The sequence below is a fragment of the Callorhinus ursinus genome, unplaced genomic scaffold, assembly GCF_003265705.2.
Source record: "Callorhinus ursinus isolate GAN/ISIS: 27379988/994484 unplaced genomic scaffold, GSC_fseal_2.0 scaffold37, whole genome shotgun sequence".
Taxonomy (NCBI): Eukaryota; Metazoa; Chordata; class Mammalia; order Carnivora; family Otariidae; genus Callorhinus; species Callorhinus ursinus.
In genome coordinates this window covers 1,257,587-1,274,390 of record NW_027397099.1, presented here as the reverse complement: position 1 = coordinate 1,274,390, position 16,804 = coordinate 1,257,587, and the positions used below count along the sequence as shown (strand labels likewise).

At 38.4% G+C, this 16,804-nt stretch overlaps 1 protein-coding gene across 1 annotated transcript in view; it reads left to right on the top strand.

Moving 5' to 3' along the window:
• HYDIN (HYDIN axonemal central pair apparatus protein) overlaps nucleotides 1-16,804 on the top strand; it is a 374,533-nt gene that overhangs the window by 190,643 nt on the left and 167,086 nt on the right. The gene's annotated exons all lie outside the window — the stretch shown is intronic.

Genomic DNA, 16,804 nt, shown 5'->3' with positions numbered 1-16,804 from the left:
GTATATTATTCCTTTTTTCATAAGATACTGTGCATTTTAATCCCTAAATATGCTTTCTGACTTAAATTCTGTTTTGCCTGATAGTAATATTGTTACATCACCTTTCTTTTAGTTAGCATTTGCCTGGTATATCTTTTCATTCCTTTATTTTCAGATTTGTATGTGTCTTAGTTTTGTGTGTCAACTTAAAGTCTCTTTTAAATAGTGTATGACTAGATTTTTAAAAATCCAATTATAGACTCTGTCTTTTATATTTTTAAGATTTTTATTTACTTTTTTGTCAGAGAGAGAGAACGCACAAGCAGGGGGAGTGGCAGGCAGAGCAGGAAGAGGGAGAAGCAGGCTCCCTGCTGAGCAAGGAGCTTGATGTGGGACTTGATCCCAGGACCCTGGGGTCATGCCCTGAGCTGAAGGCAGATGCTTAACCGACTGAGCCACCCGGGTGTCCCGATAGACTCTGTCTTTTAATTGATTGACAAGTATATTAGTTTTCTGTTGTTGCTGTAACAAATTTATAATCTTATAGTTCTGGAGAACATTAGTCTAAAATGTATCTATAAAGCTGTGTACTTTTTTGAGACTCTGGAGAAGAATCTAATTCCTTGCCGTTTACAGCTTCTGGAGGCCACCTACATTCCTTGGCTTGTGGCCCCTTCCTCCATCTTCATAGCCAGCAGCATACCATCTTCTCTACTCCCTGACTTCTGCTTCCATCCTTATATCTCTGACTTTGACCCTCTTGCCTCTTTCATATAAGGACCTTTGTTACCACATTAGGACTATCTCAATAACCCAGGATTATCTGTTCATTTCAAAATCCTTCATCACATCTGAAAGTCCCTTTTGACATGTAAGGCAACATATTTACAGATACCAGGGATTAGAACATGGACATCTTTGAAGGCCCATTATTCAACCTTCTGTACCAAGACCTTTTAAAATTTATTATAATTGATGTATATGAACTTACTTTTACCCTGTCATTTCCCATATACTATGCAGGGTTTTTTTCTTTCTTTCTTTTTCTGCTTTGTATTATATTGATGAATTTTCTCCAAGCCCTCCTCCAACCACTACTACCTCTCATACATTTTTCCTATAGTCATTTTAAAGCTATAGATCTTATTTTAAGTGGCTCTGTTTACATTGCTAAGAAATAAATCATATCTTTTTCTAACAATAATGAAAGAATCTTGGTCCTCCATAAGAATAAGACAAGGACTCCATCACCCATTTATTATATCTTGATCTTTCCCCACTTCCATAATTTTTCTATTATTGTATAGAATTTTGGATCTTCTCTTCTTTACCAGAGAGTTACTGGTTTTGTCAGTAATTAACTACTCACTAGTTAACAAAATCATTTGCTGATTTTTATTTATTCTTTTTGTTTTTTTGTATCTCTCTGCTTCCTTCTTGGTTTGTATTTCTTCTTGCTAAATTATATACCTCTAAGTTATGCGCTCTATAGAGGTCTCATAATTTATTTATATTTGACTATATCTTGATTTCACCTTCACTCTTACATGATAGTTTAGCTAAGTATGAAATTCTATATGATGGGATTTTTTCCTTTGAAGATTGATCTCTGGCTTCAATCATTGCTGATAAAATTCCATAGTTAGTCAGATTATTACTCCTTTATAGATCATTTCTTTTCATCACAAGGTGCTTTTAAGACTATGTTTTTATTCTTGATTTTCATAGATTTCTCTTTATTTATTTATTTTTTTTTTTAAAGATTTTATTTATTTATTTGACAGAGAGACACACAGCGAAAGAGGGAACACAAGCAGGGGGAGTAGGAGAGGGAGAAGCAGGCTTCCTGCGGAGCAGGGAGCCTGATGCGGGGCCCGAACTGAGGACTCTGGGATCATGACCTGAGCCGAAGGCAGACGCTTAACGACTGAGCCACCCAGGCGCCCCTAGATTTCTCTTTAAATGCTTCGGAAGATTTGACCCTTTTAAATACTGGAAATTTTTTGCCATTATCTCCTCAAATGTTTCTTCTTTGCCAGTTCTTTATTTCCTACTTTGAGCAAAATACACAAACACAGACACACACACACACACACACACACACACACACACACACACACACACATTCCACTACAATTCTACATGTCTATTTTTATTTCTCATCCATATCTTTCATCTCTTTATCTCTCTGATGCCTCCTCAGTGGTATGCTCTAGTTTACAGATTCTGCCTTTGATTTTGGCCAATTTAAAGTTTATATCATCTATTTACTTTTTTATTTTAATTTCAGTGGCTATATTTTTTTCTCCTTTTTAAGATTTTTATTTATTTTTTGACAGAGAGAGAGACAGCGAGAGAGGGAACACAAGCAGGGGGAGCACAGAGGGAGCAGCAGACGTCCCGTGGAGCATGGAGCCCAACGCAGGGCTCAATCCCAGGACCCTGGGATCATGGCCTGAGCCGAAGGCAGATGCTTAATGACTGAGCCACCCAGGCACCCCTCAGTGGCTATATTTTTCAATTCCAAGATTTATAATTGATTACTCATAGCCACTATTCTTGATTCATATCTGTTTTTGTTTCATAATTTTTGTTTTATATATGTTATACCACCCTGTGTCTCTTTGAGGATCTCAGAAACATTTTCTAATCAATTTCACTTAGTTCTATAGATTGCTTGAGAATGAATTCATTAGCTGATAGTTTGCAGCTGTCCTTAGCATTTGGAATTTTAAATAAAAGATTAATCTGGCATGAGGTATATTTTTTTTCTCATTCTCAGTAGTCTTGCCTCCCTGCCTAACATTTTCTTCATCTGCCTTCACCCTGAACAACTATCTCAAGTCCAGAATCAAGTGTTGATCCTTTTCCCCTCAATGGGGATATTGGAAAAATCACAGATTCAGTCATTACCCTTGACAGTGGCTTGACATAGGTCCTGTCTACATGACAGTCTGTACTTCACCACCACCACTGGCACAAGTGTGTGTAGACTATTACCTTGGGAACATCACAGCTTTGTTCGTCCTTCTTTCAAATTCAGTGAAGCTCTCTTGGCTGGGAACACTGGCTCTTATCCCTTACTTCCTGAAAAATCTTTTTGGTTTTCATTTTGTCCCTCAAGCTTCCTTTACTGATTTTAGGACCTAGAGCCAAGGAGGTCTATGGCTTCAGGACCCTCTTATTGCTTCTGTTCCACTTCTGGTCGATACAGTGTTAATCTTGTTTTTGAGTATAACCATGCCTGGTTCTTCTTGTTTCAAAATTGTATCTCTTTTTTCTATATGTTAGAGTGAAGGATGTGTTTTAAAGCTCGATTTATAGTCAGTCTTCTTAACTATTTTTTATAGTGCTTTATATACTATCAGTGAGTACTTACAAAAGGGTAGTGAATTACATCTTCATTTGGCATACGGGAGCAGAATTCTTATATCTTTGCCTTAGTTATGAGGAAATCTATAAAATATGAGAAATCTACAAATATGAGAAATCTATAAAATAAATTCACAAAAATAGGTAAGTAAGAGAATAACATTCTAGTTTATCATGGTGGGCATCTTTTCTTTAATACATAAATGTCATAGCCATTCCAGAATGGATTGTGCTTTTCCTGAGAGCCATTCCAAGGGACTTATTCATTGACTAGAGGATACCAATGACAATAATATCAAGAGACTTACAGAAGCAAAGGATTGTGCTTGACAGGGAGCTGTGAGCCTCTTACCCTAACTCTCACTTGAGACTTCTTTTACTTTGGCAAAGCTAAAGTGAAACCCAGAAGACAGATTCCAGAGGGCATATTGATTATAAAACACACTGAAAAAAGGAAAGCTATCGATTGAATGTTAGGTAACATGATGGGTCAGCACCTTCCCTGAATTTAGAACAACAGCTCTACTGATTGAATATGATTAGTTTGAATGTAAGCTAAAGCCAAAATGAAAGGAGGAGGTTTTGTTCCTTTGTTATTAAAGGGCTATCTAGAAAATAAAAAGAAAAATATATGAGTTTCTTGCATGCTTTGCAAGACTTTCCATCTTCATTCTGCCTCTCCCAGCTCTTAATTAGATTTAGCAAATTGTTTTTTCTATTTAATTATTATTCAGGCTTACAGTTAATACTTGTCACCACAGAGGGAGATTAAGGTAAACTTCCTTTATATTGATCAGATGTGTTTTTTTCCAAATTCCACCTTCCCTCCTCCATAAAAATTTATAATTTCTTCTCCATTACCAGCATCATCATCTAATCAATTGTTATGGACTAAACGTTTGTGTCCCTGCAGAATTCATATATTGAAATCATAACCCCCGATATGATGATATAAGTGGTGAGGGGTTTGGGAGGTAATTACATCATGAAGGTAGAGTCCTTATGAATAGGATTGGCACCCTCATAAAAGAGACCCCAGAGAGCTCTCACCTTTTCTATCATGTGATGATACAATGAAAATAATGGCTGTCTGCAACCTGGAGGAGGGCTCTCACCAGAACCTGAGCGTGTTGACTCTCTGATCTCAGACTTCCACCCTTCAGAACTAGGAGAAATAAATTTCTATTGTTTATAAACCGCCCAGTCTATGTTAGAGCAGCCTTAACTGACTAAGTTACCAGCTCATGTCACTTTTAAAGGATGGCTGTCATTGTCATTATCAACTAAAGAATTTATTCTGACTGTGCACTGAGAGCAGACAGTCATATTCAACAATAAGCTAGTATAAAATGAAATAAACACTTTTATGTAACAAAAAAAGACAAGAAGGTTGTGATAAGTATTATGGTGTAAAGTTTTATTAATGGTATGAAATCCCCAACCCACATATGTCAAGATTATATGATGTTTTTCAGGGAGAAAATCATATTCTTTCTTAGTCCCATTTCCTCTTCCCTGTCATAGGCAAAAAGACAGAGACTGGAGGGGCATATGTGACGTGGTAGAGCTCTTCATAGAATGGCACTGGTGTCTTTTTGAGTGTCATTTGTGATGAAATTGTTGTATGCAGCATTAAGTTTCATACTTTGGAAGAAAAAAAATCCCCCTCTGGGATGTTAGGATATTAAATTGGGATGTGTCTGACAGGGAAGGGCAACATTATCTGAGGGCAGGCATGGTCATATGTCACACACAGTTGTCTAACATATAGTAGTCACTCAACAAAGAGTTGTTTAGTATTTGAGTGTTGAAGTAGTATTTTGTACTATCAAGAGTAAGGATGTTGTAGTCGGGCAGATCTGGAATGGAGTCCTGACTCTATATGTTCTAACTCTGAGAAAGTTATTTAACCTTTCTAAGAGTGGCTCCTTCCCTTTAATTGAAACTAATAATGGCATCTAGAAGATTAACCATGATAATATATCTAGATAGTGCCTGGTGAAAAATAAGCATTTGGCATTAAATAAATACTAGCTTTGATTATTAATGTTGACAGACAAAAAGATCTAGGTGAAATGACTTGTGGAAAGACTGAAATCTTTATGACACTATATCTTAAGGTCTTTTATATTATTTTCTTAGATAAGAAAGAGAAATAAATAAGGCACACTCAGAGAGTGTAAGCCCTAAGGTTCCAAACTAACTGATCCATACAGTACAGAGCTCCATGAAATGGGAGCTCTAATGCTGCCTTTTTCCTCACTTTTCACTTGTTTCTCTAAATTTTTGACAGTGAAGTCTACTTGTAAAATGGAAAATATTTGTATTAATGAATGCATATATGTTCTTCCACATCAAAGAAAAGAGGTTTATTAAAAAATAGGTTAGGAGTTAGAATTTTCAAGTTCAATAGGTTTCTGATTCTCTCTCTCCTTGGAGCTTATTTATTCATTTATTTGTACAGATGTTCCCTGGAATCTGTGTAAGTCATGTCTGCATGCTTAGGAGCTGTCCTCTTTCCTTTTAGTTAACTATCTTCATGCTTTGTGTTTGATCTGACACCTTTTGCTGAGTTTTGAGAAGGCAGTGACTTTCAGAAAGAACATTACAGTCCTTGTTGAAAGATACATCCTAGTAGCCTGAAAAGATTGTTGGTACATATTACTTAAGCGCAATGTAAATTACATATACCTGGCTCCCTCATGCAACCAAACTCAGCTGGCCTTAAAATTCTTACAGACATCTTCCCCCCACAACTGGGGAAATCAAGAGGTAAGGCAATTACTTGACCACTAAGAACCTTCAGCAAATCAGTGACCAATTCCTTCCTATTCAATCTATTATGCCAAACTACCTCTCTCTAAGAACAAGGAGAAAATCTGGGAAAAATATGAAAAACTGTGTTTAAGAGCACCAAAGCCAGTGACCAACAAAAAGAAAAAGGAAACAAATATATGTTCAGCATTTGTAACTGTTTTTCCTATGGAATCACTGCAGAGGTTGAAAAACTGAAAAGAGCATTCAGAAAACTCACAGGTCTATAAAGATAAAAACTGAAATCTAGACTGGCTAGAGAGATAAAAATTGGAGAAGATTGGACTTGGTAAAACTCTCAGACTTTTGGTTAGGACTCTGATAAAGCTACACCCTGGGAAAAAGGTAAACTAGCACAGACCCTCATTTCAAATTATTTTAATCTCTGCCTGGATAAAGAACATCTAGAATTGCTAGTTCTCCCCACATCTTTCTTGGAAGCAAATATATATTACTCTCACCAAAGGAAGAAAACATTCTAAGCTTTAAAGTATTTTATGTATCCAGAGCTTTTATATACAAAGTCTAACAGGTAATTTAAAAATAACCAGCCATACAAGGAGATAAGACTACTGAACAGAAAACTGTGATATGCTTAATATGCTCAAGGAACTAAAAGGCAAGGTTTAAAATTTTGGTAGAACTATGGAAAGTATAGAAGAGAACGAATGGAACTAAAGACCTGAAAAACACAATTGAAATTAGGGACTCACTAGATGGGTTTAACTGCTTATTAGATACAGATGAAGAGAGAATTGTGGAAATGGAAGGTAGGTCAGAAGAAACCACCCAAAATGAAAAGGAAGAGAGATAAAAGGATGAAAAATGTAGATGAGTTGGTCAAACAAACAAATACACACCAAGGGTATGGTTGTTGGAGTACCAGAAGGAGAGAAGAGAATGGAGCAGAAGAGACCATGGTTGAGACATCAAGCCAGATTTAAAAAGTGTTATAAAGCAAGATAAATATAAAGAAAACCACATCTAGGCACATTATAGTAGAACTGCTTAAGACCAAAGAGTAGATATTAAAGGCAGCCAGAGACACAAAGACAGTTTACCTTAAAAGGAATAATCGTCAACTGCCTGCTGATTTCTAAGGCACTGCAGAGAGCAGGGTCCCATTATGAAAATAAGAGGACTACCAGAAGGTCTTCATCCTGAAAGACCCCCTTCTCCCTCAATCCTCAGCACATGGGCAGCAGATTGGAATATTCTCTGGGCAGTTTCACCAGCCACAAGGAAAGGCAGAAATAAACTGATAGTTGGGCATCTAAAATATCTGGTGGCCCTTGCCCGAGCACATATGGTTTTAGTGCTTCACAAGTACTTAACTAAGCTGCATCAAGAAAGCCTGTGAATTGTGTAAGACTAATGAATCACAGACCTGTACCTCTGAAACAAATAATACATTATATGTTAAAAAAAAAAAAAAGATCGTAGGAATGGAAAAATGAAGGGGGAGAAATCAGAGGGGGAGACAAACCATGAGAGACTATAGACCCTGAGAAACAAACTGAGGGTTCTAGAGGGGAGGGGGGTGGGGGGATGGGTTAGCCTGGTGATGGGTATTAAGGAGGGCATGTATTGAATGGAACACTGGGTGTTATACGCAAACAATGAACCATGGAATACTACATCAAAAATAAATAAATAAATAATTAAATAATTTAAAAAAAAAAGAAAGCCTGTAATGCAGAAGCAAGAAACCAGAAAACATAGTGTTGAGAACTTGGAGGAAACAAAGGCAATACAGTGAGAAGAAAGCTTAAAGCAAAATGATCATTAGTAATTTGAGGAAAATAAAAGATGACTTTGCATCCATGAACAAGAACAGGGTGATATTTTTTTTAAAGGAGCAATAAAAATGTGGTTATAGAAGTTAAAAATAAAATCACAAAAGGTAAAATTTTGATAAAAGAATTGGAAAATAAAATTGAGAAGCTATCAGAGAGTAGAACAACAGGAGAAAAAGCTAGAAACAAGGAGAGAAAGATTAGAAAATTAGATGATTTTTTTCAACATTTCAAAAATCCAAATAAATACATCCAGAAAGAACAAATTTAAAATTGGAGGTGAGGAGATTATGCAAGAAATAATCCAAGGAACGTATCCAGAACTAACAGAGGAATTTATGGAAAAGATTCATCAAATATGCTGCATAATTGATGAAAATAGGCCCATGTGAAAACACATCTTTAAGTTCCAGATAGAAAAATATTAGTGCTCAAAAAGAACAAACAAATCAGGAACCCAGAGTGACCTCAAACTTCTAGACAGCAACACTGGAGTGGAAAAAAAAGACTTTTTGAAGGAAAATAAATCTTAGTCTTGAATTCATCAACTAGCCACAACATTAATCAAGTGTGGGGATAGAATAAAGACATTTCAGGCATGCAAGATCTCAAAACATTTGCCCTCCATAAATCCTTTCTTGGGAAGGTAATGAAGAATGTTCTCCACCAAAGTGAGGAAAACATGAGACCTGGGTTACAAAGGCTCAGACCCAGGAAAGAAGCTCAAGGAATACCCAGGATGTGCTGTGTGGCATTCTTAGGATGCCAGATGTGTTGCAGGCCCAGAGAGCAGTCAGGTCAGACAGGAGTTCAGAACAGATGGCTCCAGGAGAGATTTGTCTCTAAGAAAATGGAGCTGATAGAAAATCGGATGTTTTAGAGAGGACATTTACCTCTTTGAGAGTTTGGGGATGTGTCCATGATAGATACATTAAACAATAAGCAAAGACAAGACAATAATTCCTGGGAAAATAAAAGTTGTACACAAATGGAAATGTAATCACAGTATGCTTTTCATAGCTCAGATGTGAATAGTATTTGCATGCTCATTGTGTAGATTCTCACCAGAAAATAAGTTTTAACTATATTGGGAGGATGAGGGGAAGAAAATGATGGAGAGAGGGAGAGAAGAGAGCTGTCATTGTCTTCTGTAGAGAGAAAGAAATTGATAATGCTCAAACTGAAAAGAAGTAACAGTAGGTTCCTTGGAGGAAGGCAAGTGCCACAAGAAAATGCAGAAAGAATCGACAGCGATTGCCTCCATTAATGGACAAGGATAGGAATAATGGGGAAGGGTGGGAGAGTGGGTTCGAAGGTCTACTGTTTTTCATGTCTTTTTCCTAGAACCATTTGACTTTGCAAATTATTTGTGTGTACATTTCATAAAAATTTGAAAATTTCAATCTTGCTGCAGGAAAGTATTATAGTATGCTATTACCATTTATGTAAGAAAAAGTAGTATACAAATGGACTTTTTTTTAAAGTCATAAAGAATCTCTGGAAAGATACACAGCAAACTGCCAAGAGTGGCGGCCTCCCGGGATGGCAGCTAATGGACATCAACAGACAGAAGAGAGAGAGAGAGGCTCTTTACCCTTATACTCTTTTGAATTTTACATTTTGTACCTGTATTATTTATTTACAAAGAAAAACTTCTAAGAAAGAAAGAAACCAGGAATGAAATAGAAGCAAGAGAGCAAACAAAGTTAAAATTACATGGGCTCTAAAGAGAGTGCCAATATCCTTTTAGGACGAGTTCTTTCCTCAATAAATATAAGTGCACGTCTTCTTATAATGCAATTGACATTATCCTTGTAGAACAAATGGAGGAAGAAAAAAAACACTCACAATGCCACCAAACATATAACCATTCTTAAATTTTCGGTGTATATCTTCTGAAACGTCACTGTGTATGTGTGTTTGCATATTTCTACCCCCTCTCATGGGATAATACGACTTCATTACCAGCTGTTTTCACTCAACAATGAAGTGTAGTCACTTTCAATATGAATCATTAAGGAACATTCCTGTTCATATCATTTCAGTGACTGATTTTATTGCATCACTTGGCTTCACCACAGTTGATTTAATTAATCCCCTACTAATAGATTGCTTCCAATTTTTCACCACCATAAACAGTGCTCATGTCCTAATTGCTGATCGCATTCCTCACCGTTTCCTTAGACTAGACTTCTAGAAATGCACTTGCCGGGTCATATGACATGAACATAACTAAAAGCCTTAATATATCTTAGGAAATTTTCTCCCAGAAAATGTATACCAATTTACATCCTACCCCCAGCAGTGTTGAAGAATGTCACCCTCTCCCAGACCCTTGCCAGCATTTGGTTTGTTTTTGCCAAATCTGGCAGATGAAAAAAAAAATGTTGTATTGTTAGTGTTTCTTTGGCTTACTGGTAAGCCTGAACATTTTCATATATTTATTGACCAAAAAAAAAAATATTTTTTGAACACCTTCCCCATTCCTGGTACTGTGCTAACTGAAGTGAGAGGCATAAAAGCACACAGAATGGTCTCTTTCTTCAAAGTGTTTACAATCTCAGAAAAAGGGCGCCTGGGTGGCTCAGTCCGTTAAGCGACTGCCTTCGGCTCAGGTCATGATCCTGGAGTCCCGGGATCGAGTCCCACATCGGGCTCCCTGCTCCGCAGGGAGTCTGCTTCTCCCTCTGACCCTCCCCCCTCTCATGTGCTCTCTCTCCCTCTCTCTCTCTCTCAAATAAATAAATAAAATCTTAAAAAAAACCATTGTTACAATCTCAGAAAAAGAAATTAATACAACAACCGATACAGTATCACAGTGCACTGCGTTATGATATGTCACCACAGGGGAGGAAGTGATTAATTCTTCTATGAAACTTAAAATGTTCATACATAAAACATTTGAATGGAGACTTGCAGGATGAGGAGGAGGAAGACAGGGTAATGGGGTGTACGGTCCCAGAGAGTAGGGTAGTTGAGTGCAGTGATGATGCACAGCACACTTGGGAGGGCTGAGCGAGCTGCTAGGGCCAAAGCCAACGGTGCATTTTGGAAATTGACAGTGCCTAGAAAGGAAGCCTAGAAAAGTGCATTGGGGCCCTCTTATGAAGAACTTGGAATAGATTCTCCAGACCCAAGGCTTCTGTCTGGTATACCAGTCTTGATTACAGGCTGCCATGTTGCAAACAGAAAAAGTGGCAAATCTCCACCATGAACCCTGGAAATTGCATGTCAAGTTTGGGTGTGTGTGTGTGTGTGTGTGTGCGCGCGCGCGCGCATTTTCTGTGGTGGGGTTCCATAGCATTCTCAAAGGGGATAAAGGATTCAACACCACTGGTCCAGACCGTGGAGAGCCTTCCAGTATCTTCAACAGGAGAGCAGCAGGATCAGCCCTGTGAAAAAGAACCGTATCACTAATGTAGCCTGGGGAGGGCACAAGCAGGAAGAGGAACTGGACGTAAAGTTTTGATAGATAACGTTAATAATACCCACCATTTATTGAGCACATACTCTGTGGTAGACAAAGTGCTAGATGCTTGGCACCTGTTTTATTTCATCTTCAAGCAGCACATTTAACAGATGAGGAAACTGAAATCGATTTTAAAATTAATCCTGGATCACCTGGCTACAAAGGGTGGAGTCTACAGTTGACCACCAAGTCATGTGACTTCAAAGCCCACTCTTTTAAACCTTCCCCTCCACTGCCTCCCTTGTAAAGCTCACGGCACCATTTCTTTCATACTTCATCTCCTAATTCTCAGTTAATTATTTTAAGTAATAAAGTGACTCACTTCAGGGAAGATAATCAAATGAGTTGAGATACCACATTTAGCAGTCGAAAAGGAGAAAGGCCACGAAAAGGAGAAAGGCCTCAGTGACTGTTCATTGTTCTTGTTCCACAAAGAATTGATCATCTGCTGAGATAATAGTATTAATCCAAAGAAATCCCTAGCTCTGCACATTGGTTCCTGTTGTTATTTGTGTCTTCTCATTCCATGGAAGGAAATTCTTGCAGATTTCAAGTGGCAAACAAGTCATTTTGAAGAAAGTTCACAGCATTTTCTTCAAGCTCCATGGTCATTAGCACTATGGAAGAGGAGGTCTGCCTGAGTATACTCACTCTCATTTATTGTGGAAATGACATGTGCAAACAATAGCATTTACTTCTGTCTTTTGTGGCAAATATTAAATACACCATAATGAAACTTATAAAAGCTCTGACTGTATTGCCTTGGGAGCTGAGCCCTGCCTAAGTGCACTGATGCACTATTCTAAAATAAAAAGCAAATGTTATCTTCAGACATGTGACACCTCAGGGTGTCACACTCATCACCAGCAGGCATGGAATTCTGAATTGCAGATGATCACCATCTTTCCATCTTTCACAGTCCTGTGCACATGCATGTCCTAACCTTCTGTATGTGTTGTTCATGGGCTGCTCTAAGGACTCGGCCTTTTTACCCCCAATTTACAGAAAAAAACAGAGGCACCTGTTTTGCTGAAGTTTGGATGGAAGGCTTAGGAAAGCCCATTTTTATCATTTTGGGAACAAATATGTGAAACCCTAAGGGCTCATCTGATCCACTAAGGATAATCTCCCCACCTTTGTTTGGTTTTTGTTGTGTTTTGTTTTGTTTCAGAGGTAATTTAATGATTCATCAGTTGCATATAACACCCAGTGTTCCTTACATCAAGGTCCCTCCTTAATGCCCATCACCCATTTACTCCATCCCCCCACCCACTTCCCCTCCAGCAACCTTCAGTTTGTTTCCTATACTTAGAAGTCTCTTATGGTTTGTCTCCCTCTCTGTTTTCATCTTATTTTTCCTTCCCTTCCCCTATTTTCATCTGTTTTGTTTCTTAAATTCCACATATGAATGAAATCATATGATATTTGTCTTTCTCTGACTGACTTATTTCACTTAGCCCTCTAGTTCCCTCCATGTCATTGCAAATGGCAAGATTTCATTCTTTTTGATGGCTGAGTAGTATTCCGTGTGTGTGTGTGTGTGTGTATGTGTGTGTGTGTGTGTGTGTGTACCACATCTTTAGCCATTCATCTGTCGATGGACATCTGGACTCTTTCCATAATTTGGCTATTGTGGACATTGTTGCTATAAACATTGGGGTGCATGTGCCCCTTCAAATCACTATGTTTGTATTGTTTAGATAAATACCTAATAGTACAGTTGCTGGGTTGTAGGGTAGTTCTATTTTTTACTTTTTGAGGAACCTCCATACTGTCTTCCAGAGTGAGCCCAATCCCTTCTAAGGGCTCATCTGATCCACTAAGGATAATCTCCCCACCTTAAAATCAGTGGACGTAGGACCTTAATTCCATCTGCAAAATCCCTTCACAGTAGCACCTAGATTCATGTTTGATTAAATAACTGGGAGAAGATACCTATACACTAGGAGATGGACATCTTGGGAGCCACCTTATAATTCTGCCTATCACAAATCCTTACAAGCTGCTTCTCTTCTGTCAAGGGTAGTGTCTGTTATAGGCTTTCTTAGCATCCCTCTTTGTTTTCTCAGTTTTGTAATCTATTATTTTTAGCAAATACTGTTGAGCCCAGGGACACCTGGGTGGCTCAGTCTGTTAAGTGTCTGCCTTCAGCTCAGGTCATGATCCCACAGTCCTGGGATCGAGTCCCACGTCGGGTTCCTTGCTCAGCAAGGAGCCTGCTTCTCCCTCTGCCTGCTGCTCCCCTCTGCTTGTGTGCTCTCTCTCTCTCTCTCTGACAAATAAATTTTTAAAAATCTTAAAAAAATACTATTGAGCCCATAATTATGTGTCATGTGGGACATTTCATATTTTGATGAAATGATGACAGTGGCTATCATTTGTGAGGACTTACTATTTGTTGGATGCTGCTCTGAGTTTCACATGCATTACCTCACGAGAAGCATCACCACAATCTGTGCAGAAGGTGCAGCTGGTGTCACAAGCTCCAAATGGGAACGCTAAGCCTGGGCATGGTTAAGTAACACGCCCAGGATCCAACAGTTGGAAAGCAGTGGAGCTGGGACTCAAACCCACATCCCTTTTCCTTCAGAGCCCTCCTTCCTAACCTATTTCCATCAATTGTTGTCTTACTCTGTTAGAGTTTTGAAAGGTTGTGGACTGTCCTCCATAGCTATGATGATTATCATTCATCCATTCCTTCTTCATCAGATCTGCAATCTAATAACAGAAAATATCACATATGCCAAGTCCTTTCTAGCAGCAAAGGACATCCCTAAAAGTCAAACAGCAAAGAGACACAAGGGTGTTAGAGCAGTTTAAAGCTTGACTTTGGGGGAGGGTAGTCCAGTATCTTAGCAGCTGGCATTTTAATGTGCCTTGTTAGTGGATTCTAGGATGTACTTGGCTGCCTGGTTTTATTCCAAACATTGATTAATAAGCCTCATCAAAAAGAAAACTCACCAATTCAACCCTGGAGAGCAACTTCATATCTTCTTTCCAGGGCGGCCAACCTGTCTCAGCAGGAATCAGAATAGAAATGGTACCCATCCATTGAAAACTAATGTCCCCTGACTTGAAATAGCACTTATGCTGGTGACACCATATCTTCGTTGTGAACAGAGGATTGACCTGTGCTTCTGGCTAGAGGAGGAAAATAAATGGTTGTAACAGGAGAGATGACATTGACAGAACCTTCTTCTGAAAGGCATTTGCTTTTTGATTAAAAAAAAGGACAAAGATGGCATTGATTTATGTTTTAATTGTAAGCTGAGTCTCATAAATGAGTAAAACTATGTAGAGTGCTCCAGGGCCACTAATTTGGGAAGAAGGGCCAACAGCTGAGATGACCTGGCCTAGAACTTTCTTATTTTCTCTTGTAGCTGCCCCTCCATTTGTCCTAACAGCAGGTAGGTGGTAACCCCAGGCCTGCAATTCCCCTAGGAATTGAAATGCCAAGTTATGCATCCACTTCTGTGTTCTGATGGAGTAAATTCTTCACCTTCCAAAATCTGAGATCCAGGTCAATTGGGAGAAGACCTTAAGGATCTGCCAGTAGACTTAACCATCAGGGTGACTTTAGCAGCAAGCAGCTAGTGATTCACCACACCCATTCCCTTTTACTCTTGGACTCGGAGCCAGATGACATTCTCAGCATTTTTTGCAGCTGAGCATGGCTGTGTGACTGAGTTCTAGACAGTGGAAGTGGCAGAAGTGATGTGTAACATTTCCACGGTTGATAAATAAAGTTTCAGTATGTGACCCTCCATCCTCTTTCTTCTCTTCTTAGCCAGCTGGGTGTCAGTGTCTAGAGTGCTGAGATCCTGCAAGTTAATCACGTCACAATCAAAGGATTTCAATATCCTCTCTTCTGGAGGAGCATCTCGTTCTTTAGGTTTCCCTGAAGCACTTCACCCCAGCCTCCTCTGACCTACATTTTTGTTGTTTACTTGTAAAAGCAAGAACATAATAGGTGTGTTTAAAAGTCATTTGCACACGGCTGAGGAAAGAATTAGTGAATTGGAAGATAGCTCAGAACAAATCCAAAATGAAGCACCAAGAGCAAAAGAATGGAAAGTGCAGATGGGTGTCCAAGAGAGAGAGGGCACAATTGAAAAGCTATACACACACAAGGATAGGGAAAGAGAAGGAGGCAGAAAAAATATTTAGACAGATAATAGCTGAAAAATTTTCAGAAATAAGAGATATCGAAGCACAGATTCTAAAAAAGTAGCAAATTCCAAGCAGGATATGCAAATAAACTCCAATTAGACACCTTATAGTGAACCTACCCTACAATTAAATATAAAACAGATGAACATAGGGGAAGGGAAGGAAAAATAAGATAAGATAAAAACAGAGAGGGAGGCAAACCATAAGAGACTGTTAACTCTAGGAAACAAACTGAGGGCTGCTGGAGGGGAAGTGGGTGGGGGGATGGGGTAACTGGACGACAGGCATTAAGGAAGGCCCTTGATGTAATGAGCACTGGGTGTTCTATGCAACTGATGAATCACTAAATTCTACCCCTGAAACTAATAGTACACTATATGTTAACTAAATTGAATTTAAATTAATTAAATAAATAAGTAAATACAAGGGGAAAATCTTAAAAGGAGGCTGAAAAAAAAGATAGATTACCATCAAGTAAGCAGAATTTATATTTTTACAGTAAATAAGATCCTTACAACATTTTTATGACTTGACACCTTAACCAAATTTTTAACTTATTTTGGAGCCTGATTGTGGTATATGAGATTTTCTTCTAAAGCTAGGATGCAGGATTTAAAGGGCTGTTAAGAAAAGAGGATGCTTCAACTTATCCTATTTAGCTCCAAGGGATTGGACCAAATATCAGTGTTATGGAGGATACAAAAAAAGCCTCTCTACTTAATATAAGGAAGGGATAGCAAACAATTTGTGTTGTTAAAATCTGGAATAAGTTACTTTAGTTGAGAATTGAGTTTTCCTACATCAAAGGCAGATACATTAATTCATTTATCAAATATTTATTAAGCACTTATAACTATGTACCGGTTATAAGTGCTGGGGACATATGTCAGTGAACACCAACAAGAACAAAAAACATAAGCATCCCTTCTATGGAGAGCTTATATCCTAGTGCAAGGAAACAAACAAACATGATAAAGAAATCAGTTATACACTATGTTAGAAGATGGTAAGTGCTAAGGGAAAAAAAAATAGAACAGAGCAAAGGGGATCAGGATTATTGGGGGAAGGTTTGCAATTTAAAATGTGATGGGCAGAGTCGGCTTCGTTGAGAGGTATCATTTGGCCAAAGACCTTAGGGAGGAAAGAGTGAGCTATAAGAGTCTAAGTGGTTAAAGGAAACAGATTGGTGGGCATCACTTCCAGC